The sequence below is a fragment of the Schistocerca nitens genome, chromosome 3, assembly GCF_023898315.1.
Source record: "Schistocerca nitens isolate TAMUIC-IGC-003100 chromosome 3, iqSchNite1.1, whole genome shotgun sequence".
In the NCBI taxonomy this organism is placed as follows: Eukaryota; Metazoa; Arthropoda; class Insecta; order Orthoptera; family Acrididae; genus Schistocerca; species Schistocerca nitens.
In genome coordinates, this window is record NC_064616.1 from 756493903 (window position 1) to 756518536 (window position 24634).

At 45.3% G+C, this 24634-nt stretch overlaps 1 protein-coding gene across 1 annotated transcript in view; it reads right to left on the bottom strand.

The window, feature by feature from the left end:
* LOC126248752 (solute carrier family 28 member 3-like) overlaps positions 1–24634 on the bottom strand; it is a 464899-nt gene that overhangs the window by 172090 nt on the left and 268175 nt on the right. The gene's annotated exons all lie outside the window — the stretch shown is intronic.

Below are 24634 nucleotides of genomic sequence, written 5' to 3' on the forward strand. Positions count from 1 at the left end.
AAAAAGGCAGGGAAGCTCCACCTTGCTGCACTCGCTGGACAGTGTGTCTAAGGCGTTCAGCCTGACCGAGTTGCCTCCAAACACGTCTTCGACGATTGTCTGGTTGAAGGCATATGCGACACTCATCGGTGAAAAGAACGTGATGCCAATCGTGAGCGGTCCATTCGGCATGTTGTTGGGCCCATCTGTACCGCGCTGCATAGTGTCGTGGTTGTCGTAGTTAAAAAGATGGACCTCGCCATGGACGCCGGGAGTGAAACTGCGCATCATGCAGCCTGTTGAGCACAGTTTGAGTCGTAACACGACGTCATGGGACTGCACGAACAGCATTATTCATCATAGTGGCGTTGCTGTCAGGGTTCCTCCGAGCCATAAACCGTAGGTAGCGGCCATCCACTGCAGTAGTAGCCCTAGGGCGGCCTGAGCGAGGGATGTCATCGACAGCTCCTGTCTCTCTGTATCTTTATCTCCTTGATTCACTCCGAGACGCCTGGACACTTCCCTGGGTGAGATCCCTTCCTAGCACAAAGTAACAATGCGGACGCGATAAAACCGCGGAATTGAAAGTCTAGGCATGGTTGAACTGCAGGCAACACGAGCCGTGTACCTCCTCCCTGGTGAAATGACTGGAACTGATGGGCTGTCGGATCCCCTCCGTCTAATAGGCGCTGCTTATGCATAGTTGTTTACATCTTTGGGTGGGTTTAGCGACAGCTCTGAACAGTCAAAGAAACTGTGTCTGTGATACAATATCCACAGTCAACATCTATGTTCAGGAGTTCTGGGAACTCGCATGATGCAAAACTTTTTTAGGTGTGTGTATTTTAAAATACACTCATTGACAAAAAATTAAGCACCCAGACAACATAGTCGGATATCAATGTAACTTATACATCTACATCTATATGGATACTCTACAAATCACATTTAAGTGCCTGGCAGAGGATTCATCGAACCACCTCGTGGTCGTGCGGTAGCGTTCTCGCTTCCCACGCCCGGGTTCCCGGGTTCGATTCCCGGCGGGGTCAGGGATTTTCTCTGCCTCGTGATGGCTGGGTGTTGTGTGCTGTCCTTAGGTTAGTTAGGTTTAAGTAGTTCTAAGTTCTAGGGGACTGATGACCATAGATGTTAAGTCCCATAGTGCTCAGAGCCATTTGAACCATTTTTGAACCACCTTCACAATTCTCTATTATTCCAATCTCCTATAGCGCGCGGAAAGAATGAAGACCTATATCTTTCCGTACGAGCTCTGATTACATCGTTGTGATCGTTCCTCCCTATGTAGGTCGGTGTCAACAAAATATTTTTGCATTCGGAGGAGAAAGCTGGTGATTGGATTTTCGTGAGAAGATTCCGTCGCAACGAGAAACGCCTTTCTTTTAATGATGTCCAGCCGAAATCCTGTATCATTTCTGTGACACTCTCTCCCATATTTCACGATAATACAAAACGTGCTACCTTTCTTTGAACTTTTTCGATTTACTCCGTCAGTCCTATCTGGTAAGGATCCCACATCGCGCAGCAGTATTCTAAAAGAGGACGGACAAACGTAGTGTAGGCAGCCTCCTTAGTAGGTCTGTTACATTTTCTAATTATCCTGCCAATAAAACACAGTCTTTGGTTAGCCTTCCCCACAACATTTTCTATGTGTTTCCTCCAATTTAAGTTGTTCGTAATTGCAATACCTAGATATTTAGTTGAATTTACGGATTTTAGATTAGACTGCTTTATCGTGTAACCGAAGTTTAACGAGTTCCTTTTAGCACTCATGTGGATGACCTCACACTTTTCGTTATTTAGGGTCAACTGCCACTTTTCACACAATTCAGATATCTTTTCTAAATCGTTTTGCAGTTTGTTTTGATCTTCTGATAAACGACAGCGTCATGTGCAAACAACCGAAGACGGCTGCTCTGATTGTCTCCTAAATCGTTTATACAGATAAGGAACAGCAGAGGGCCTATAACACTACTTTAAGGAACGCCAGAAATCACTTCTGTTTTACTCGATGACTTTCCGTCAATTACTACGAACTGCGACCTCTCTGACAGATTAGGTAGTGGTTTCATCAGCGCTGCTTTACACTGTCTCGCGCGTGTGTGCTACTACAGAGTAAAGGGATGTCCAAAGAACCATATCGAGGTAGGTGGACTTTCGATAAGTGATAGAATGCAGACGACCGACCCCACCCCGCCGCAACCATCAGTTGTCAGCCGCACCAGTGGAAGAATGCAAAGATTTTCATACAAGCGTGGGACCATCTAAGTACCTTCTTTCCACCGCATTTTTTGCGTGTTTCCGTCAATTTTATGTATTTTACACAAATATTCTTAATTTTACCAGGTTTTCCATGTTGTTGTTGTTGTTGTGGTCTTCAGTCCTGAGACTGGTTTGATGCAGCTCTCCATGCTACTCTATCCTGTGCAAGCTTCATCATCTCCCAGTACCTACTGCAGCCTACATCCTTCTGAATCTGCTTAGTGTATTCATCTCTTGGTCTCCCTCTACGATTTTTACCCTCCACACTACCCTCCAATACTAAATTGGTGATCCCTCGATGTCTCAGAACATGTCCTACCAACCGATTCCTTCTTCTAGTCAAGTTGTGGCACAAGCTCCCTTCTCCCCAATTCTATTCAATACCTCCTCATTAGTTATGTGATCTACCCATCTAATCTTCAGCATTCTTCTGTAGCACCACATTTCAAAAGCTTCTATTCTCTTTTTGTCTAAACTATTTATCGTCCACGTTTCACTTCCATACATGGCTACACTCCATACAAATACTTTCAGAAACGACTTCCTGACATTTAATCTATACTAGATGTTAATAAATTTCTCTTCTTCAGAAACGCTTTCCTTGCCATTGCCAGTCTACATTTTATATCCTCTCTACTTCGACCATCATCAGTTATTTTGCTCCCCAAATAGCAAAAGTCCTTTACTTCTTTAAGTGTCTCATTTCCTAATGTAATTCCCTCAGAATCACCCGACTTAATTCGACTACATTCCATTATCCCTGTTTTGCTTTTGTTGATGTTCATCTTATATCCTCCTTTCAAGACACCGTCCATTCCGTTCAACTGCTCTTCCAAGTCCTCTGCTGTCTCTGACAGAATTACAAAGTTTTTATTTCTTCACCATGGATTTTAATACCTACTCCGAACTTTTCTTTTGTTTCCTTTATTGCTTGCTCAATAGACAGATTGAATAACATCGGGGATAGGCTACAACCCTGTCTCACTCCCTTCCCAACCACTGCTTCCCTTTCATACCCCTCGACTCTAATAACTGCCATCTGCTTTCTGTACAAATTGTAAATAGCCTTTCGCTCACTGTATTTTACCCCTGCCACATTCAGAATTTGAAGGAGAGTATTCCAATCAACATTGTCAAAAGCTTTCTCTAAATCTACAAATGCTAGAAACGTAGGTCTGCCTTTCCTTAATCTTTCTTCTAAGATAAGTCGTAGGGTCAGTATTGCCTCACGTGTTCCAACATTTCTACGGAATCCAAACTGATCTTCCCCGAGGTCGGCTTCTATCAGTTTTTCCATTCGTCTGTAAAGAATTCGTGTTAGTATTTTGCAGCTGTGACTTATTAAACTGATAGTTAAGTAATTTTCACATCTGTCAACACCTGCTTTCTTTGGGATTGGAATTATTATATTCTTCTTGAAGTCTGAGGGTATTTCGCCTGTCTCATAAACCAGATGGTAGAGTTTTGTCAGGACTGGCTCTCCCAAGGCTGTCAGTAGTTCTAATGGAATGTTGTCTACTCCGGGGGCCTTGTTTCGACTCAGTTCCTTGAGTGCTCTGTCAAACTCTTCACGCAGTATCATATCTCCCATTTAATCTTCATCTACATCCTCTTCCATTTCCATAATATTGTCCTCAAGTACATCACCCTTGTATAGACCCTCTATATACTCCTTCCACCTTTCTGCTTTCCCTTCTTTGCTTAGAACTGGGTTTCCATCTGAGCTCTTGATATACATGCAAGTGGTTCTCCTTTCTCCAAAGGTCTCTTTAATTTTCCTTTAGTCAGTATCTATCTTACCCCTAGTGAGATAAGCCTCTACATCCTTACATTTGTCCTCCAGCCATCCCTGCTTAGCCATTTTGCACTTCCTGTCGATCTCATTTTTGAGACGTTTGTATTCCTTTTTGCCTGCTTCATTTACTGCATTTTTATATTTTCTCCTTTGATCAATTAAATTCAATATTTCTTCTGTTACCAAAGGGTTTCTACTAACCCTCGTCTTTTTACCTATTTGATCCTCTTCTGCCTTCACTATTTCATCCCTCAAAGGTACCCATTCTTCTTCTACTGTATTTCTTTCCCCCATTCCTGTCAATTGTTCCCTTATGCTCTCCCTGAAACGCTGTACAACCTCTGCTTCTTTCAGTTTATCCAGGTCCCATCTCCTTAATTTCCCACCTTTTTGCAGTTTCTTCAATTTTAATCTACAGTTCATAACCAATAGATTGTGGTCAGAGTACACATCTGCCCCTGGAAATGTCTTACAATTTAAAACCTGGTTCCTAAGTCTCTGTCTTACCATTATATAAGCTATCTGATATCTTTTAGTATTTCCAGGATTCTTCCATGTATACAACCTTCTTTTATGATTCTTGAACCAAATGTTAGCTATGATTAAGTTATGCTCTGTGCAAAATTCTACCAGGCGGCTTCCTCTTTGATTTCTTAGCCCCAATCCACATTGACGTACTATGTTTGCTTCTCTCCCTTTTCCTACTCTCGCATTCCAGTCCCCCATGACTATTAAATTTTCGTCTCCTTTCACTACCTGGATAATTTTATCTCATCATACATTTCATCAATTTCTTCGTCATCTGCAGAGCTAGTTGGCATATAAACTTGTACTACTGTAGTAGGCGTGGGCTTCGTGTCTATCTTGGCCACACTAATGCGTTCACTGTGCTGTTTGTAGTAGCTTACCCGTACTCCTATTTTTTATTCATTATTAAACCTACTCCTGCATTACCCCTATTTGATTTTGTACTTATAACCCTGTATTCACCTGACCAGAAGTCTTGTTCCTCCTGCCACCAAACTTCACTAATTCCCACTATATCTAACTTTAACCTATCCATTCCCTTTTTAAATTTTCTAACCTAGCTGCCCGATTAAGGGATCTGACATTCCACGCTCCGATACGTCGAACGCCAGTTTTCTTTCTCCTGATAACGACGTGCTCTTGAGTAGTCCCCACCTGGAGATCCGAATGGGGGACTATTTTACCTCCGGAATATTTTACTCAAGAGGACGCCATCATCATTTAATCATACAGTAAAGCTGCATGCCCTCGGGAAGAATTACGGCTGCAGTTTCCCCTTGCTTTCAGCCGTTCGCAGTACCAGAACAGCAAGGCCATTTTGGTTAGTGTTACAAGGCCAGATCAATCATCCAGACTGTTGCCCCTGCAACTACTGAAAAGGCTGCTGCCCCTCTTCAGGAACCACACGTTTGTCTGGCCTTTCCGTTGTGGTTGCACCTACGGTACGGCTATCTGTATCGTTGAGGCACGCAAGCCTCCCCACCAGCGGCAAGGTCCATGTTTCATGGGGGGGGGAGGGGGGGAGGTTTTCCATAATTACCCAATCACTCAAGTTCCAAAGCACCTCTCCCTCAACAAAACGTTTCATCGCGTCGATGACATGATGCTATCAGATAATGACATTGCAGCTTGGTTCCCAGTTTTTGTATCACCGCTAAAACACCCCCTCTATTAATTTGCGAGTGCTGTATACATGTGTACATATCGCAAACTTCTACTGCGCCGCGCGGAGTTGCTATGTGGTTTTAGGGCGCCATGTCACAGATTGTTCGAGTCCTCCCTCGGCTGTGTGTGTGTGTGTGTGTTATTCTTAGCATAAGTTAGTTTAAGTAGTGTGTAAGACTAGGGACCGATGACCTCAGCAGTTTGGTCCCTTAGGAATTCACACACTTTTTTTTTCCTTACATTGCCTATATTACATCACACAAACAGTGTTTCTTAGTGTGGGAAATAGCCATCACTAGAGAGGAGGTGCAAAAACTACGTTCCTTAGCCGAAACACTTGATAAATTCGGTAAGATTTAATTACGATTGGTCATCTTTACCTATATGGATGGGAGTCACAAAGTATACCCGCATTCGTAGAATAAAGTCAGAGATTAACGATCTCGCAACACCTTTGATGATTACCACCCCAACAAACGAATCATATCCATAACAGCACTCTGTGCTCTGTTTCAAAACGAGCAGCCCTATTGGCTAAGGATCATGAGCAAAACTCTAGAGGTCTCTCTATGCATCTTGTAACTATTCCTCAGTATTCCCTCCCTGCAACATTGTCTTCGATTTAATTTGGAACTGACCAGAAATAGGAGGGCACTATACCTGCAGTATTCGACGTCTTGTGAAGGAACAGCTGAGTTCCACGTAATCAATACATTTTGATATTTGGCTGTCAGTAAGAGCATAACTTGTGTTCCTAACTTACACAGCCGACCGTCACTTGTAGTATAGACTGGTATTCTCATTCCAATATCGTAAGTGCCATTCTGCGAAGACTCTTCTGTACCAATCTCACTCACGTCACCCATACAAATACAGACTATCTCTCTAGAAGCATGCATGCATGCTGAGGAGGTTAGCACTCCTTATTGGTATATAGTAGATAGGAGTCTCATAATTTGAGAGTGTGGTGCTGATACAACAGACATCTGAGAAGAAGGAGATGGAGTTCCAGATGGAAGAATTTGAAAAATTTTACGTAAATCGCATGTGCTACCAAACTGTAATATTGTTGTAGTGTTCGGATTCCATACCAAGAAGGTATTGGGAACACAGAAATTATGTAGAACATAAACACGCACTCCTAAGGCTACACGGTTCCGCAATTAAACATGCTATAATGTTAAAGCAGTTCGGTTTCCAATATATTAGTCATGCGGAATTCAATGCTGTTAATATGCCAGTGTAGTTAATGTATTTACAACACTTGACATACTTCACCCTGCAAGTTTTCAATCCCACTCACTGTCGTGAGAAACTTTAAGGTGATAAAACCACTGCCTTCTATACCAAAGGGGAAAAAGAATAGATTCTTTGTGATATATGCACTATACAGGTTTCTGGAGGTGTATAGCACCCACTATTCACATCCTATTATAGTTCAGAAATTATGCTATACTCGCATCAGTCCCATAAAGCGATCGTCAGCGACGGAAAATACATGAAACAACATCTTATGAGTAAATAGACAAATGTATCGGAGCAGTGTTTGACATGCGAAATTACGTGCCTTGCTGCATTAGCTCTGTGAACAGAGCTCAGTCTCTTCCACATACAACAACTGTCAAGCAGATGTATAGACAGGGATTGGAGAACTTCACAAACCCCAGTCACTAACATAGAATCACTGCCGTTATGAAACTGAAGACGCGATTTATGTCCAGTATGTGGCTGGGAAATGGGGTACTTCGCTTACATCTTCGTTTGTCTAGAGGAGGGTTTCTAAATAGATTTTTAATAGATTTGGTAGACATGATTCATCATATATGCGTTGGAAGTCCTTTGCTGACTGTTGTATGGGGTTGTTTGATGTTAACGTTGCAGATATATAGCCTTCTAAATCACACCAATAACACACAATTGCATACAAGTCGCACAGAAGCTGCTATAACCCGAGAGGGTAATAGAAAAAAATGGTTGAATGTGTGATAAGTGACCTGCCACAACATCTCTCTGTATCTAGACTACATCATCTGTCTACCATTAAATCCTGCCTCGTTGCAACCCCTATCAAATTCGGAAAATTTGAGGGAGTCTACTTTGTGCAGGAAAATTCTTGTAAATGAGAATGAGTATGTGATAAGAAGAAGAATGCTAGAAACAATCGACATGGAAGCACAGGGAACTAGGGAAACAGTAAATGATCGTGGACAGTATTTAGGCGGCTGGAACAGATTTTTAACGTAGATGACCATCAAATGCAGAGTAATAAATCTGTGTATGTCACATCACAAGCCCAGTTGTGGCCCCAGAGTTATCAGCAAAGACCTTACAGATTTTGATGAAGTGTCCAGACATGTGATTATGATAAACTTTATGTCCTCCTTAGCGCCTTACCAGCCCAGGGACTGAAATATACAACTACAGAATGCATCGCATGTTTGAGCCTGTGCAAGACTATTTAAATATTTTAAACTGCAAAAAAAAGTATTCACCATGTGTTTCTATGTACTGTCTACCAGTCGCAACCATGTGGTATCATCTAGCAGATACCTTACAGGACAGTTGCTGCAGGGCTTTTAAAATCATTGTGCAGTATGTCAATCGAGGTAATATGAATATATGCATGTTGACTGTGTCTTGGATGCTTTCCTAGAAAAGTGAATCATCTCCCTCTAAATTAACATGGATCTGCGTTAAAATATGAAAGAAAGTAGATGGAGTAACCGGCTGAGGGAGGGTTGTAGCAAGGTAGGATTTAATGGTAAACTGATGATGCATTCTAGATAGAGGGATATATTGTGACAAGTCAGTTACTACACATTTAACTACTCTTTTCTGTTGTTCTCTTGGGCTATATTAGTTATGTTATATAACCTGCGTTCGACTCGTATACAACTGTGTGTTCTGGGTGTGACCTAGAGCGCTATCTACCTGCAATTGTTAATAGCAAACATCCCCATACAACAGTCAGCAAAGGACTTCCAACGCATGTGTGATGAATCATGTCTACCAAATCGATGGAAAACCATTTCGGCACCATCCTCTAGACAAACTAAGATGTACGCGAAGTACTTCATTTCCCTGCCACATCTTGTTCATAAATCGAGACTTCAGTTTCATAACTGCAGTGATTCTAAGTCAGTTTGTGAGGTATTATAATCCCTGTCTATACGACTGCTTGACTGTTGTTGTACGCGGAAAAGACTGTGTTCCGTTCATGGAGTTAGTGCACCATGGAAAGTAATTTCACAGCTGTTTTTCATTTATTTATTTCTTAATAAGATGTGGTTGTATCATGTATTTTCCGTTGCTGACCATCATTTTATGCAACTGATGCTAGCATAGCGCAATTTCTGAACCATAATCGTATGTCAACAGTCGGTGCTATACACCTCTGGAAACCTATATAATACACGTATCACAAAGAATCTATGTTTTTCTTTTCTTTTTGGTGTAGAAGGAAGTAGTTTCTCACCATAATGAGTGGGACAGAAATCTTGTAGGGTAAATGTATGTCAAGTGTTAGAAGTATATTTACTGCATTGGAATATTAACACTGTTGCATTCCACACAAATAATATATCGGAAACCAAACTATTTTAACATTATAACATGTTTATGTGCGGAGTTGTGCAGCCTTAGGAGTGTGTGTTAATGTTCTATGATCCTTTCTCTCTTTCCAATACCTACTTGGAATGGAATCCAAACACTAAAACAATACTACAGTTAGATAACACAAGTTATTTACGTAAAATTTTTCAAGTTCTTCCATATGGAGCTCCATCATGCATAACCCATCTGTTATATCACCACAACATGTATCAGGCTCGTACCTACTATATACCAATAAGGAGTCCTAACCTGCATGCATGCATCTAGGGAGATCGTGTGCAGTTGTATGGGTGACATGAGTAAGATTGGTACACTACAGCCTTCGCAAAATGCCATTGACGGCATTGGAATGAGAATACCAGTCTACACTACCAGTGTCGGTCGGTTGCGCATGTTAGGAACACATGTTATGCTCCTTCTGAAAGTAAAATATCTAAATGTACTGATTACATGGAACTCATGTCGATCTGTTTCTTCACAAGACGTGGATTGTAGCGGGTACAATGCTCTCCTACTTCTGGTAAGTTCCAAATTAAATCGAAGACAATGTTTCAGGGAGGGTTGGTTAAAGACAGAGGAATAGTTACAGGATGCATAGAGAGACCATCTAGAGTTTTGCTCACGATCTTTAGCCGATAGTTTCAACGAAGGGCTGCTCGTTTTGAAGCTGAGGGCAGAGTGCTGCTGTGGATATGATTCTTTTATTGGGGTGGTAATCGTCAAAGGTGTTGGCTAGATCGTTAAATCTCTGACTTTATCCTATGAATGCGTGAATACTTTGTGACTCCCATCCATCTACGGAAAGATGGCCAATCGCAATTAAATCTTACCGGATTTATCAAGTGTTTCGGAAAAGGAACGTAGTTTTTGCACCTCCTCTCCTCTGATGGCTATTTCCCACACTAAGAAACGGTATTTGTGTCATGTAATGTAGGCAGTGTAAGAGGTCTGCGTATGTCCACATGTATACAGCACTCGCAAAGTAGAAGAGGGGGTGTTTTAGCGATGATACAGAAACCGAGACCCATGCTGCGATTTTATTGGCTGATAGCATCATGAGATCAACACGATGAAATGTTTTGTTGACAAGAGAGGTGGTTTGGAAATTGAGTAATTGGGTAATTATGGAAAACCTGGTAAAACTAAGAAAATTGATGTAAAATACATAAAGTTGACGGAAACACGCCAAAAATGCGGAGGAAAGAGGGTACTTACATTACATCTACATCGACATTTATACTCCGCAAGCCACCCAACGGTGTGTGGCGGAGGGCACTTTACGTGCCACTGTCATTACCTCCCTTTTCTGTTCCAGTCGCATATGGTTCGCGGGAAGAACGACTGTCTGAAAGCCTCCGTGCGCGCTCGAATCTCTCTAATTTTACATTCGTGATCTCCTCGGGAGGTATAAGTAGGGGGATACCTCATCGAGAAACGCACCCTCTCGAAACCTGGCGAGCAAGCTACACCGCGATGCAGAGCGCCTCTCTTGCAGAGTCTGCCACATTACCCCATGCATGTATGAAAATCTTTCCATTCCTCCACTGGTGCGACTGATAACTGATGGTGCACACTAAACATGCTCTTGGGTTTTACATCCTGCATAATATTCCCTATTTTGACATGTGGTTATGCATTGTAAGCCATAAAAATGGAAGATGCGGTGTCCAAAGATTACGGTGTCAGGATGACCAACAACTAGACACCATAACAGTGATCATATACCTGGCTGCAATGTGCATCATCAATATGAGGAATCAATGCTCTTGGTACCTTTGAAAACGTAACAAACCCTTCCAGTATACTTATGTTGTGATGTGTTCCATAATTTTGTCAATAAGAAACACCGCCTCTGCCTTTTATTACAGTCATACTGTGTGTTGAGGGAGCAGCTTACCTTACACCATGCAGTGTACAGCTTTCAGTGAGAAACTAAACAGGAACCTTTCATTCTGATTGGCAGTCTGTGGGGCATGGTCTTCTCGAGTTCTCCACCAGGTGACGTTAGCAAAGTTTTATATAAAAAAAAAATGGTTCTGAGCACTATGGGACTTAACTTCTAAGGTCATCAGTCCCCTAGAACTTAGAACTACTTAAACCTAACTAACCTAAGGACATCACACACATCCATGCCCGAGGCAGGATTCGAACCTGCGACCGTAGCTGCCGCGCGGTTCCAGACTGTAGCGCCTTTAACCGCTTGGCCACCCCGGCCGGCCAAAGTTTTATAGTTCGTAGTTTTATTCCATTGGATGTTATAAAGCCGGCCGGAGTGGCCGAGCGGCTCTAGGCGCTACAGTCTGGAACCGCGCGACCACTACGGTCACAGGTTCGAATCCTGCCAAGGGCATGGATCTGTGTGATGTCCTTAGGTTAGTTAGGTAAGTAGTTCGAAGTTCTAGGGGACTGATGACCAAAGAAGTTAAGTCCCATAGTGCTCAGAGCCATTTGAACCATTTTTGATGTTATAAAAATAACAAGGAGGGAGAAAGAGAGATGGATACACACACACACAGAGAGAGAGAGAGAGAGAGAGAGAGAGAGAGAGAGAGGGTGGTTGGGAGAGGGGGGAGGAAGAGTTCTGCAAGGTTCGTAGGAGAGCTTCTGTTAAGTTTGGAAGGTAGAAGACGAGGTACTGGCAGAAGTGAAGCTGTGAGGACGGGGCGTGAGTCGTGCTTGGGTAGCTCAGTTGGTAGAGCACTTGCCCGCGAAAGGCAAAGGTCCCGATTTCGAGTCTCGGTCCGGCACACAGTTTTAATCTGCCAGGAAGTTGGCACTCCGCTGCTGAGTGAAAATCTCATTCTGGGGAATTTATTGTATGCTGGTATTTACCCCAGCGATATTTAAGCACCCAGCCCTTCTGAGAAGGATAGGACGACTTTTGAGTGTCTGGAACTATTAATACCTGCGTAGTATGGAAAGTGTGACTTGTTGCCGTGAGAGGTACCGCCCTGACAAGTGGGTGGAGGTTCACGATCCGGTGGTGGCAGTGGTAGGTGGGGGGGGGGGGGGGGGGGGTGAAGGGGGAAGGGCGAGGGGGGAGACAATGAAACACCCATCTGTTCCTATAGACCGACAGGTCTCAGCATTAGTTTGGGAGCGGTATATCAGAATTCTAAGTGACTTACTTTAACCAACATGAAAAGGCAACTAACAGACAGAATGTAATTACCTTCGGAAATCTTCAGCTCTTTGACGACAGTTACCACCCATTTTGGTACCAGAAGATGTGACTGTCTTTATTGTGGGAAGCCCCCAGAGAAGTGACCTCTCACAAAAGCGTCTGTAATTGTAACCTGGCGAGTGTAATCCGACTGCAGGAAAAAATTACTCATCATGCAATGGGACTCACGTGACCAGTTTAATTAATTAGTCAATCAATTTTATATCAGTTACATGCCACCAGGTGGGTGGAAGCAAGGCCGAGAATGCCAGGAATATGATTCACAAGTGGGAGTGACAATCAGACGTTCTTTCGTTATGGTGAGACCTTTTAACAAATTTTCAGTCTTCCCGCCAGATAGGGGGAGATGGCCGCCGTAATAAAATCATCTTATTTTACCGACTTTATGCAAATATATGTAGTATTAAGTTGATATTTACGGCTCCTGTGCTGCTATCTGGGTACCTTAAGAAACTTCGTGGGTGATGAGGCAGTTGACTTCATTAAGAGAGTTCGAAAGTGAGGAGGCGTTCTGTGACAGAGGTAGAGCATGCTCTTAGCACTCAGCAGCAGCTCAGCATAGTCTTTCTCCAGCCAATTCATAAGTAATGGAGGGCAGAGGAACTGGGAGAGGGGTCCATAGATTCGAGGTGCTGGTGTTACAACGGCAAGTAACTACTTGAGAGAGAGCGGAGGTGGTTTCTTGGGTATCGAATACCAAAGGACAGTGACTGCTGGTCCGCAGTTGCTGGACCTTGAAATCAAAGCGAGCTGCACCTTGTGGCTGCTGGCTGACAGGTCTCCCCTCGGGTTCGAGGGTTAGAATAGGCCCAAGTTATTCCTGATTGTCGTAAGAGGCGACTAAAAGGATTCTCCCACTTTTCAGCCTAATCATTTATGGTCCCCTTGTAGGGTTTGACCTACATATCTTTCAAAATTATCCAGAGTGGGGGGCCATTTGGGGAAGGATGCCTTGCGTGTTAAACCATATATCCAGTGTATGATTAGACCTTCTGCACGCTTTATTGTCATGGATCCAGTCCAGCTATCTGGGACAGGACCCCTTACAGGGTACATCATCTTCTTCCATAGTCCGCTGCCCTCTTTCACCCCCATGACAATATTGGATTTCTCAGCACCCAGTATCCAGCACAGTAGCCAGTCCATTGTGAGGGGTCGTCATGTACCCTCTTAGTCGTAGTCCCCTGAATACTCAGGGATTGCACTACTGACATCTGATCTGCATCCTCCCCGTGTATGCCAAGGAGTAGATGCCCATTGTCTTGAGGCATCGGGTCTCCTGGCAATGGCCATAGCGCTAGGTGGCCTTGGCTGTGGCTGGGTGGCGCCCATGGGGCGGTGGATCAGGGCAGATGACCCGCAATAAAGTGAACAAAGTCATCTTTTGCAAGGGACTGAAAGGCTCAAGCAGTCTCTAAGAAAGGGAAGGTAGAGTACAATGCTGCGACATACGACCCCAAATTGTTCCCATCCCTAGCTACACCATGGGAGGAACATAGGGCTATGGAAAGAAGAGAGCCATATTCGCCTCGTTATTTAGTGTGTAGGAAATCGATGGGAACTCCTTTCTGGATACAAAGCCTCCATTTTTTGTTGAGCACCCGGAGAATAAGTTTGCAGAAGTGATAGTGCTGTCCAAAATGCGCAATGGGTCAGTCCTGATTCAGATGGCATCCGCACCCCAATCACAGGCATTACTCGCCTGTGACAAGCTGCCTGATATTCCTGGTTTGGTCACTGCCTATAAAAGCCTCAACATGGTCCAGGGCATTATTTTTCATCACAACCTCCTGTTGCAGTTCGACGTCGAGCTGTGCACCGATTTAGATTGACGGGGCATTCACTTCATACAGCGTGTCTACAGGGAACCTAAAGACAACAGGGTTCCTACTGGTGCTTTCATCTTGGTCTTTGAGGGTGATTCATTACCTGAGAAGGTCAAGGTGATGGTCTACCAATGTGACATCAAACTTTAAGCCCCTACCCAGTGTGGTGCTTTAAGTGATGGAAATTAGGGCAAAATGTCTTCCCAATGCCATTCCAGCGCCACATGTCAAGACAGCGGACGTCCACTGCATCCGAATGCTCTATGTGCACCTCCTCCACTTGTGTCAACTGTGGAGAGCACCACTCCCCATGCTCGCCAGACTGCACAGTACTCCAAAAGAAGAGGAAAATTATGGAGTACAAGACTGTGGACAGGATGACTTACAGAGAGGCTAAACTGAAATATGAAAGGTTGCAACCTGTTCACTTGCTATCATCTTAAGCTGCCGCCATGACGAAGTTTTCCTCATTAGCGATGACACTCTCCTCGTCTAAGCCCTGTACAGTGGGCCCTCATGGCTGCCCAATTACACCCCCCCCCCCCTTGGTGCTTGGGGGCAATTCTTCTTCCATGGCTCTCCAAGCTTCTACTTTGGGTGTAAAGCTTCCCCAAACATCGGGAACATCGGTCCTCACACCCCAGCCAGAGAAGCAACAGCCTCCTCCAGCTCCTCTAGCATGGAAGGGGTCCCTCAGAACTCTCCCTTACAAGATCTCCACAACTGCAAAAGTGGGCACTAGCCAGTGACCGAAGGAACCCCGTGCAGTTGGTCATAGGACTTGACGCTCTTCCTCCGTCCCTCATGCTACCTCAGGGAAGCCCTCCCAGCAAGTCCCTAAAGAGCAGCGAGAGGGCAAACCAATGAAGAAGAAACCGGTTAAGAAATGTGAGACTATGGTGGCTGCAACACCATCACTCCCTACCAGTACTGCGTCTGATGAGGTGGAGATCCCCCAGGGACCTGGATCTCGCCAATGCTTCAGACGCTATTGTCCTGGCTACTAGCACTCAACCAGTGGTGGCAGGTGACCCTGCGGCGTAAAATGCCTCCTTAGTCTCTTCATGCCATCCCAAATAACTGCCAGCGTCATTCTCCACTGGAACTTCGGCGGTTTTTTCTTTCTCCCAGCTGAGTTACAACAACTCTTAAGTGTTACCCCTGCGCCGGCTGAACTGGCCGTGAGGTTCTAGGCGCTACAGTCTGGAACCGAGCGACCGCTACGGTCGCAGGTTCGAATCTTGCCTCGGGCATGGATGTGTGTGATGTCCTTAGGTTAGTTAGGTTTAATTAGTTCTAAGTTCTAGGATCTGATGACCTCAGCAGTTAAGTCGCATAGTGCTTTCTGTGTTGCCCTTCATGAAACCTGGTTTCCCGCAATGCTGACCCCTGCCCTTCGTAGCTATCAGGGGTACTACAAAAACCGTGTTGACTGTGGCAGAAAGTCAGGTCGAGTCTGTACCTACGTCCTTAACTCTGTCTGTAGCGACCCTGTAGCCCTTCAAACATCTTTAGAAGCTGTGGCTGTCTGGGTGAGTACAATGCAGGAAATTACCGTCTTTACCACCTACCTTCCTGCAGATAGTGATGTGCCACACTATCTGTTGGCTGCACTTATTTCCCAACTCCCCCACCTTTTCTACTTTTGGGTGATTTTAATGATCTTATCCTTTTGTGGGGTGGAGCCAAGATTACTGGCCGTGGTAAAGATGTGGAGCCGCTACTAACTGAAGTCGACCTTTGTCTCCTCAATACAGGGGCCCCTTCACATTTCAGTGTGGTAAATGGCACATTCTCGGCTATTGATCTCTCGGTTTGCAGTCCTGGCCTTCTCCCGTCTACCCACTAGAGATCTCCTGACGACCTGCGTGGTACTGACCACTCTCCACTCTTCCTGTCCCTCCCCCCAGCGTCACTCACCTGGACTCTTGTCCAGATGGGCTCTTAGCAAGGCTGACTGGGTTGCTTTTACCTCTGCTACCACCGTTGAATCTCCACTGCATGGCAGCATCGATGAGGTGATCCAGACTATCACTATTACCATTGTTGCCACAGCTGAATTGGCAATCCCTTGTTCCTTCGGTTGCCCCTGGCAGAAGACAGTGCCTTGGTGGTCGCCGGAAATCACTACGGCCATTAGAGACCACAGACGGGCTCTCCAACATAATAAGCGCCATCCATCCCTGGATCACCTCGTTTCCTTCAAATGGCTTCGTGCCCAGGTCCATCAACTCATCAAACGATGGAAGCAGGAGTGCTGGGAACAATATGTCTCCACCACTGGATCACAAACATCACCTTCCAGGGTTTGGACCAAGCTCAGGCGTCTGTATGGCTATCAGACCTCTGTGCTTCACTTCTGTGTCTGAAAATTACCGCCTCGCCTTTCATCTAATCAAACAGTGGGTGGAACGACAAAACCTTTCTTTTGCTCCACGCCACCCTGAGCCATATAGTGCTCCCTTCAGTGAATGGCAATTTCTCAGTGCCCTTGCCGACTGTCCTGACACATCCCCTGGCCCAGGCTGCATACATTCCCAAATGATTAAACATCTGTCAGCTGATTACCAGCACCACCTCCTTGCCATCTTCTATTGTATCTGTAGCGATGGCGAATTCCAGCCGCAATGGCGGGAAATCTTACTCGTTCCAGTGCTAAAGACTGTTAAGAACCCGCTAGATGTGGACAGCTATCATCCTATCAGCCTCACCAGCGTTCTGTGCAAGCTGCTCGAACATATGGTTGTGTTGGTTCCTTGAGTTTCAGAACCTTCTGAGTCCATCCAAATGCGGTTTTCACCAAGGGCGCTCCTCCACCAACAACTTGGTCCACCTGGAGTCTGCCATCCGATCGGCCTTTTCCCAGCAACAACACCCTATAGCTATCTTTTTTGACTTGACGAAAGCATACCATACCACTTGGCGACACCACATCCTCACTGCTCTTCACAAGTGGTGTCTCCGGGGCCCAGTCCCGATTTTTATACGGAACTTTTTGTCGCTCCACACTTTCAGAGTTCGAGTCAGTGCTTCCCACAGTTCGCCCCATATCCAAGTGAAAGGGATCCCACAGGGCTCTGTCCTGAGTGACCCCCTCTTGTTAACTGCCATTAATGGTCTCGCACTAGTAGTGGGGTCCTCTGTACCTCCCCTCTTATATCTTTTTATGTCCTTCTGGACCTCCTCTATTGCTATGGCTGAATGTCGACTGCAAGCAGCCATACAAAAGGTGCAGTCGTGAGCCCTCACTCATGGCTTTCTGTTTTCAGCCGCCAAGACATGTGTTATGCACTTCCATCATTGTCGTCCTGACAGGCCCATCCACAACTTTACCTCGATGACCAACTACTTAATGTAGTAAAGACTTAACACTTTTTGGACTGGTCTTCGATGCCACTTAACTTGGCTTCCCCATCTTCATCAGCTTAAGGAATAGTGCTGGCAGCATCTTATTATTATTCGATGCCTGAGCCACACCAACTGGGGCACTGATTGCCCTACACTGCTGCAGCTGTACACAGCCCTTGTGCAGTCCAGTCTTGACTTTGTGAGCCTTGTGTATGGTTCAGCATCGCCCTCAGCGTTGCGGCTGCTGGACCCTATACACCACTGTGAAGTTCAGCTTGCAACAGGAGCTTTCCAGATGAGCCCAGTGAACAGCCTCCACATAGAAGTTGGCATTCGTCCATTGCAGATTAGGCGACAGCATCTGCTTTCAAATTATACTGCCCACATTCACAGTGTGCCTCGCCATCCAAATTACCGTCTCCTTTTCCCTAACGTGGTGATATACACTCCTGGAAATGGAAAAAAGAACACATTGACACCGGTGTGTCAGACCCACCATACTTGCTCCAGACACTGCGAGAGGGCTGTACAAGCAATGATCACACGCACGGCACAGCGGACACACCAGGAACCGCGGTGTTGGCCGTCGAATGGCGCTAGCTGCGCAGCATTTGTGCGCCGCCGCCGTCAGTGTCAGCCAGTTTGCCGTGGCATACGGAGCTACATCGCAGTCTTTAACACTGGTAGCATGCCGCGACAGCGTGGACGTGAACCGTATGTGCAGTTGACGGACTTTGAGCGAGGGCGTATAGTGGGCATGCGGGAGGCCAGGTGGACGTGCCGCCGAATTGCTCAACACGTGGGGCGTGAGGTCTCCACAGTACATCGATGTTGTCGCCAGTGGTCGGCGGAAGGTGCACGTGCCCGTCGACCTGGGACCGGACCGCAGCGACGCACGGATGCACGCCAAGATCGTAGGATCCTATGCAGTGCCGTAGGGGACCGCACTGCCACTTCCCAGCAAATTAGGGACACTGTTGCTCCTGGGGTATCGGCGAGGACCATTCGCAACCGTCTCCATGAAGCTGGGCTACGGTCCCGCACACCGTTAGGCCGTCTTCCGCTCACGCCCCAACATCGTGCAGCCCGCCTCCAGTGGTGTCGCGACAGGCGTGAATGGAGGGACGAATGGAGACGTGTCGTCTTCAGCGATGAGAGTCGCTTCTGCCTTGGTGCCAATGATGGTCGTATGCGTGTTTGGCGCCGTGCAGGTGAGCGCCACAATCAGGACTGCATACGACCGAGGCACACAGGGCCAACACCCGGCATCATGGTGTGGGGAGCGATCTCCTACACTGGCCGTACACCACTGGTGATCGTCGAGGGGACACTGAATAGTGCACGGTACATCCAAACCGTCATCGAACCCATCGTTCTACCATTCCTAGACCGGCAAGGGAACTTGCTGTTCCAACAGGACAATGCACGTCCGCATGTATCCCGTGCCACCCAACGTGCTCTAGAAGGTGTAAGTCAACTACCCTGGCCAGCAAGATCTCCGGATCCGTCCCCCATTGAGCATGTTTGGGACTGGATGAAGCGTCGTCTCACGCGGTCTGCACGTCCAGCACGAACGCTGGTCCAACTGAGGCGCCAGGTGGAAATGGCACGGCAAGCCGTTCCACAGGACTACATCCAGCATCTCTACGATCGTCTCCATGGGAGAATAGCAGCCTGCATTGCTTCGAAAGGTGGATACACACTGTACTAGTGCCGACATTGTGCATGCTCTGTTGCCTGTGTCTATGTGCCTGTGGTTCTGTCAGTGTGATCATGTGATGTATCTGACCCCAGGAATGTGTCAATAAAGTTTCCCCTTCCTGGGACAATGAATTCACGGTGTTCTTATTTCAATTTCCAGGAGTGTATCTCTCGTAATGGCAACCGAGATCAGGGATTTAAATTGCAGTCCATGTCTGGTTCCTTCTTATTGCACTCGACAGTTTCTCTCTACCAACTTTCCCGCAGATCCACTCACGAATGCCTCCATGGTCCATGCTTCGCCTAAAGCTTTGCCTGGACCTACTGTAAGGCTCCAGAAGCTCAGTTCCACCTGAGGCCCCCCGCCAGCAATTTTTATTTATTCTCGGCGAGTTCCAGGGCTCATAAATAGTCTACACCAATGGCCAAATGGTCGATGGTCTCGTTGGCTTCGCTTACACTCATGTTGGCCATACTGAACAGTGCTCCTTGAAGGATAGCTGCAGTGTTTTCACTGCAGAGTTGGTAGCCATCTTTCGCGCTCTTGAGCATATCCGCTCCTGTGCAAGTGAGTCCTTCGTCATCTGCAATGACTCCTAAAGTAGCCTACAAGCTCTCCATCAGTGTTTTCCTCACCATCCTTTGGTAATGACTATCCAGGATTCACTTTATACCCTTGGAAACGGTGTATGTTCAGGGTCCTTCATTTGGACCCCAGGACAAGTGGGGATCCAGGGCAATGAACTTGCTGACAGGCTGGCCAAACACTAAACAGGCTAAGGATAAACCAACTCTGGAGATCTGTCTGCCAGATCTCCGATCTGCAATCGCCCTTCTGCTGTAAAGTTTTTGTGACCTGGGATACTGAATGGTGCAACCTCAGTACACCAAATAAACTATGTGTTATCAAGGAAATAACGAATGTGTGGCAGTTATCCATGAGAGCTACTCGCAGGGACTTTTTAGTCCTTTTTTGCTGGCTCCGCATCAACCATACTTGGCTAACTCATCATCACATCCTCCATCAAGAGACCCGACTCAGTGTTGCTGTAGTTCCCACATGACTGTCGTCCACAGCTTGTTGGACTGCTCAATTTTAGCCACTCTGTGACGGACTTTTAACCTTCCCACAACACTGCCAACGGTGTTGGGAGACAATGCCTCAATGGCCGCTATTTTTTTAAGTTTTACTCTTGAGGAGGGTTTTTATCACACAATCTAAGGCTGGACGTGTAGCCTTCTCTCCCAGGCCTCCATCCTCCCTCCACTTTAACTCTTCCTCAATCTTTCTTTGCAGTTTGTTCGCCTTGGTGTTCGTCTTTTCTCTAGCTGTGTTCCTCTAGATTCGTCTTTTAGGTTGGAGACTTTAGTGTGTTACAGAGTGGTTGGGTCATCCATTTTTAATTTTGAGATCGACCAGCTCAGGCTACCTGCTATAGTATTTTAATACCTTCCACCACTCTACCTTTTAGTGTACGTTTTCCCCTTTTTGTTACCTTTCGTTTTGTCTTTCAGTGTGGTTCGAAGTTAGTTTTACTCCTTTACTCTCTCTAACTCCTTTTGGGACTGTTTTTACCCAGAGAACTGTTTGAGTGTGGAAAAAGGGGTTGATGAACCCATTGTCTGGTCCATTCACTCCCCAAACAAAACAACCAATCAACCAACCAGCTAACCGGGCGGTGGCGATCGTGGCACCCTCTGGATGGCTTAATAGTGATCTAACCAGTATGCCGGTTGAGCGGCGACAGAAATGGACAGTCAGCTATTGTAGTCAATGCTGCATGGGTTACAGAAAGTGCGTGGAGGAATGTGCTTGTGTTCTCAAACTTGGGTGCATACAAGACCCCAAATATGTTTAGCGCTATAGTCTATTTTTGGAGGAAATTTAATTACTTGATTTTCTAAATGTGTGTATAATTATCAAACACTGAAGATCTCATATATTTATTATAAAGGAGAATCATTGTGGGATGGTGGTGAGTGTTTTAAGCAATCTGTTTAACTCTTGTAAATTGTTGAACACTTAAGTAGATAGGCTAGTGCAAATGGACTGTTTCCCACTAATAACAAGCGTTTTTCTCTTCGAAACTTTTCTGTATGTAGTTCGAAGTTTCTTTTTTTTCGTGATTTGCGGTTATGATCAGACAATTTAAAAAGTGTTTTTCGATGTGTTCTGTTTCACTATTGTTTTAGCACTGTGTGATTAGGGCAGTTTTCATCGATATTTTTCTCACGATGCCCGGTTTTGTTTTTTGACCATTTCATCGATGTTTTTAAGGATTGATCAGTCATTTCAAAAAACACGAACAGCTGCGGTACATGCAATTATCTGTAGGAGTTGTGAAATGCATCCTGAACCTGTCCCACTCCATCACCATTATTTGCTGAAAAGTATTCCCCCTCCGCCTATGCTCGCCCATTATCACATCTCATTCCTCATGTAGGAGGCTACGGAGGCAATCTTCAGCTGTATGCATATACGTAATACACATATTAAACTCTTCTCTGTCCAACACCGACGTCTCATCAATTGAACACATTTCGCGCCAAAAATAAAGACAGCACCTTGCTCTCCAGCCTCTTTGGCGCCTGTTCAGAAGTGGAGCAGGGAATGGGAGGAGCCATTTCTCCTGCAGACTGATTATATAAATAATAGGCAAATTGAATTTGATATAAAAAATCAGTATATCCTCTGCAATGTATTTGACACTGATTTGAATTTCGTGTCATGAAATCATTCCTCTCCAGCAACTCAGCACAGACTCAATCTTCTTCCAGCCATTTCACTAGTGGGGGAGAGGGGGGGGGGTAGATGGGAAATGTGGGAGGGGAGGCGAGGGATGGGTGATTTCCAAGGAGGAGGAAAAGTGGCTCAGAACTGAACTGGGGTGGGGTGACAAAAAGAAGTGTAAGTTTTCCCAGAGTGGAGAGGGAGGAGGAGAGGACAGATGTCCCCAGGAGGTCATAAATTAACCCCTGGAAGGCATAAACCACTTAGCAGAACAGTAGGTTAAGGGGAGGGGGATAGGTGGTTTAATTTATCAATTTAATTAATTAGCATAACAATTTGACATCAAAAGAACCCCAGTATCCCTCTTGCCACACCACTACAGTAAATACTGTAAAATAAATGAGTCAGGATCGAGAGCGACCTAAAGTGGAACGACCACGTTAAACGAACGGTAGGAAAAGCAGATGCTAGACTGAGAGTCACTGGGAAACTGTAAACTGATCCATGTAGGAAGTGGCTTACAACGCGTTTGTTCGACCGATTCTTGAGTACTGTTCATCATTCTGGGATCCGTACCAGGTAGACCTGATAGATAAGACATGGGAGATTAAACGAAGGACAGCACGTTTAGTCATGGGATCGTTTAGAAAGCTCCTAAGTGTTACAGAGGTGCTCAATGAACTCCAATGACAGACATAACAAGAGAGGCGTTCTGGGCGCTATAGTCTGGAGCCGAGCGACCGCTACGGTCGCAGGTTCGAATCGTGCCTCGGGCATGGATGTGTTTGACGTCATTAGGTTAGTTAGGTTTAATTAGTTCTAAGTTCTAGGCGACTGATGACCTCTGGAGTTAAGTCGCATAGTGCTCAGACCCATTTGAACCAAGAGAGGCGTTCTGAATCACGGAGAGATTTACCATCGAAATTTGGAGAGAACATTTTCCAGGAACAGTCGGACGTCATATTACTTCCACTCGCACACATTTCGCGATAGGAGAACGACGATAAAGTTTTAGAAATTAGAGCTAATACAGAGGCGTCCCGACATTAGTTCTTCCCATGAGCCATTCGTGATTGGAACAGGAAAGGAGAGATCAGTTAGTGATACCAAAAATACCATGCAACTCACACCGTCAAGTCGCTTGCACAGTATGATGTACATGTAGTCGTAGATAGACACAAACTATTCCGTGAAACCTGACCTACAAAACTTCAAGAAATAGCTTTATGTGAGGAATTTAGAAATATACTACAACACCCTACGAATCGCTCCTTAGGGACTGAGACACAAGATTAGACTAGTCACTACGCACACAGAGGTGGTCAAACAATCGTACTCCTCGCTCTTCGTACGTGAAGGGAACGGAAAGAAGCCCTAATAGCTGATAAGATGACAGCTACACCCTGGGATGCACTTCACAGTAGTTTTCAGAGTATAGGTGTAAATGTAGACCATTTATTTACGAAAATATACTGAAATGAGACACTGAAACTTGTAGACGAGTCTTACTGTTTGGGGAGCAAAATAACTAACGATGGATGGAATATACGAAATGCAGACTAGTAATACCAAGAAAAGTGTTCATGAATCAGAGAAATATATTAACATCTAATATCAATTTAAGTGCTGGGAAACTTTTCTGAAAATATTTTTCTGGAATGTAGCCTTGATCTCAAATGAAACGTGGACGACTAGTAGTTCACACAGGAAGAGAATACAAGCTTTTGAAATGTGTCGCTACAGAAGAGTAATGAAGAACAGATTTTTAGATTGGATAACTAATAAAGAAGTACTGAATAAGGTTGAAGAGAAAAGAATTTTATGGAAAAACTTGACTAAAACAACATCAGTTGATAGGAAACACGCCGAGAGTCCAAAGTATAAATGGTTCAAATGGCTCTAAGCACTATGGGACTTAGCATCTGAGGTCATCAGTCCCATAGACTTAGAACTACTTAAACCTAACTAACCTAAGGACATCACACACATCCATGCCCGAGGCAGGATACGAGTTTGCGACCGTAGCAGTAGTGCAGTTCCACAATGAAGCGCCTAGAACCGCTCGGCGACAGTGGCCGGCTCCCAAGGTATAATTAATTAGGTATCGGAGGGAAGTGCAGGGGGTAAAACTGTATAGGAAGACTATAGCTTGACTTCAGTTAGCAGGTTTGAAATGGATGTAGGCTGCAATAGTTATGCAGAGATGAAGAGGCTTGCACAGTGTATACAAGCATAGAGAGCTGCATCAGATCAGTCTTTGAACTGGAGAACACAGCAAGCAATAACAACAGCAACAACAACAACGTGATGTTCAACAGAAAAAAGGGTCAACCCGGGAAATTTCGTATCACCGGGTTTTCAAATGGGGAGACGCATTAAGGTGGCACAGGGGTTAAGGCAATGGACTCGGGAGGAGTGGTGCTCCATCGACAGGGCACAGGCACATTTCTGCCTACACCCTTGTCCAAACCAAGGTAGTGCTCCGT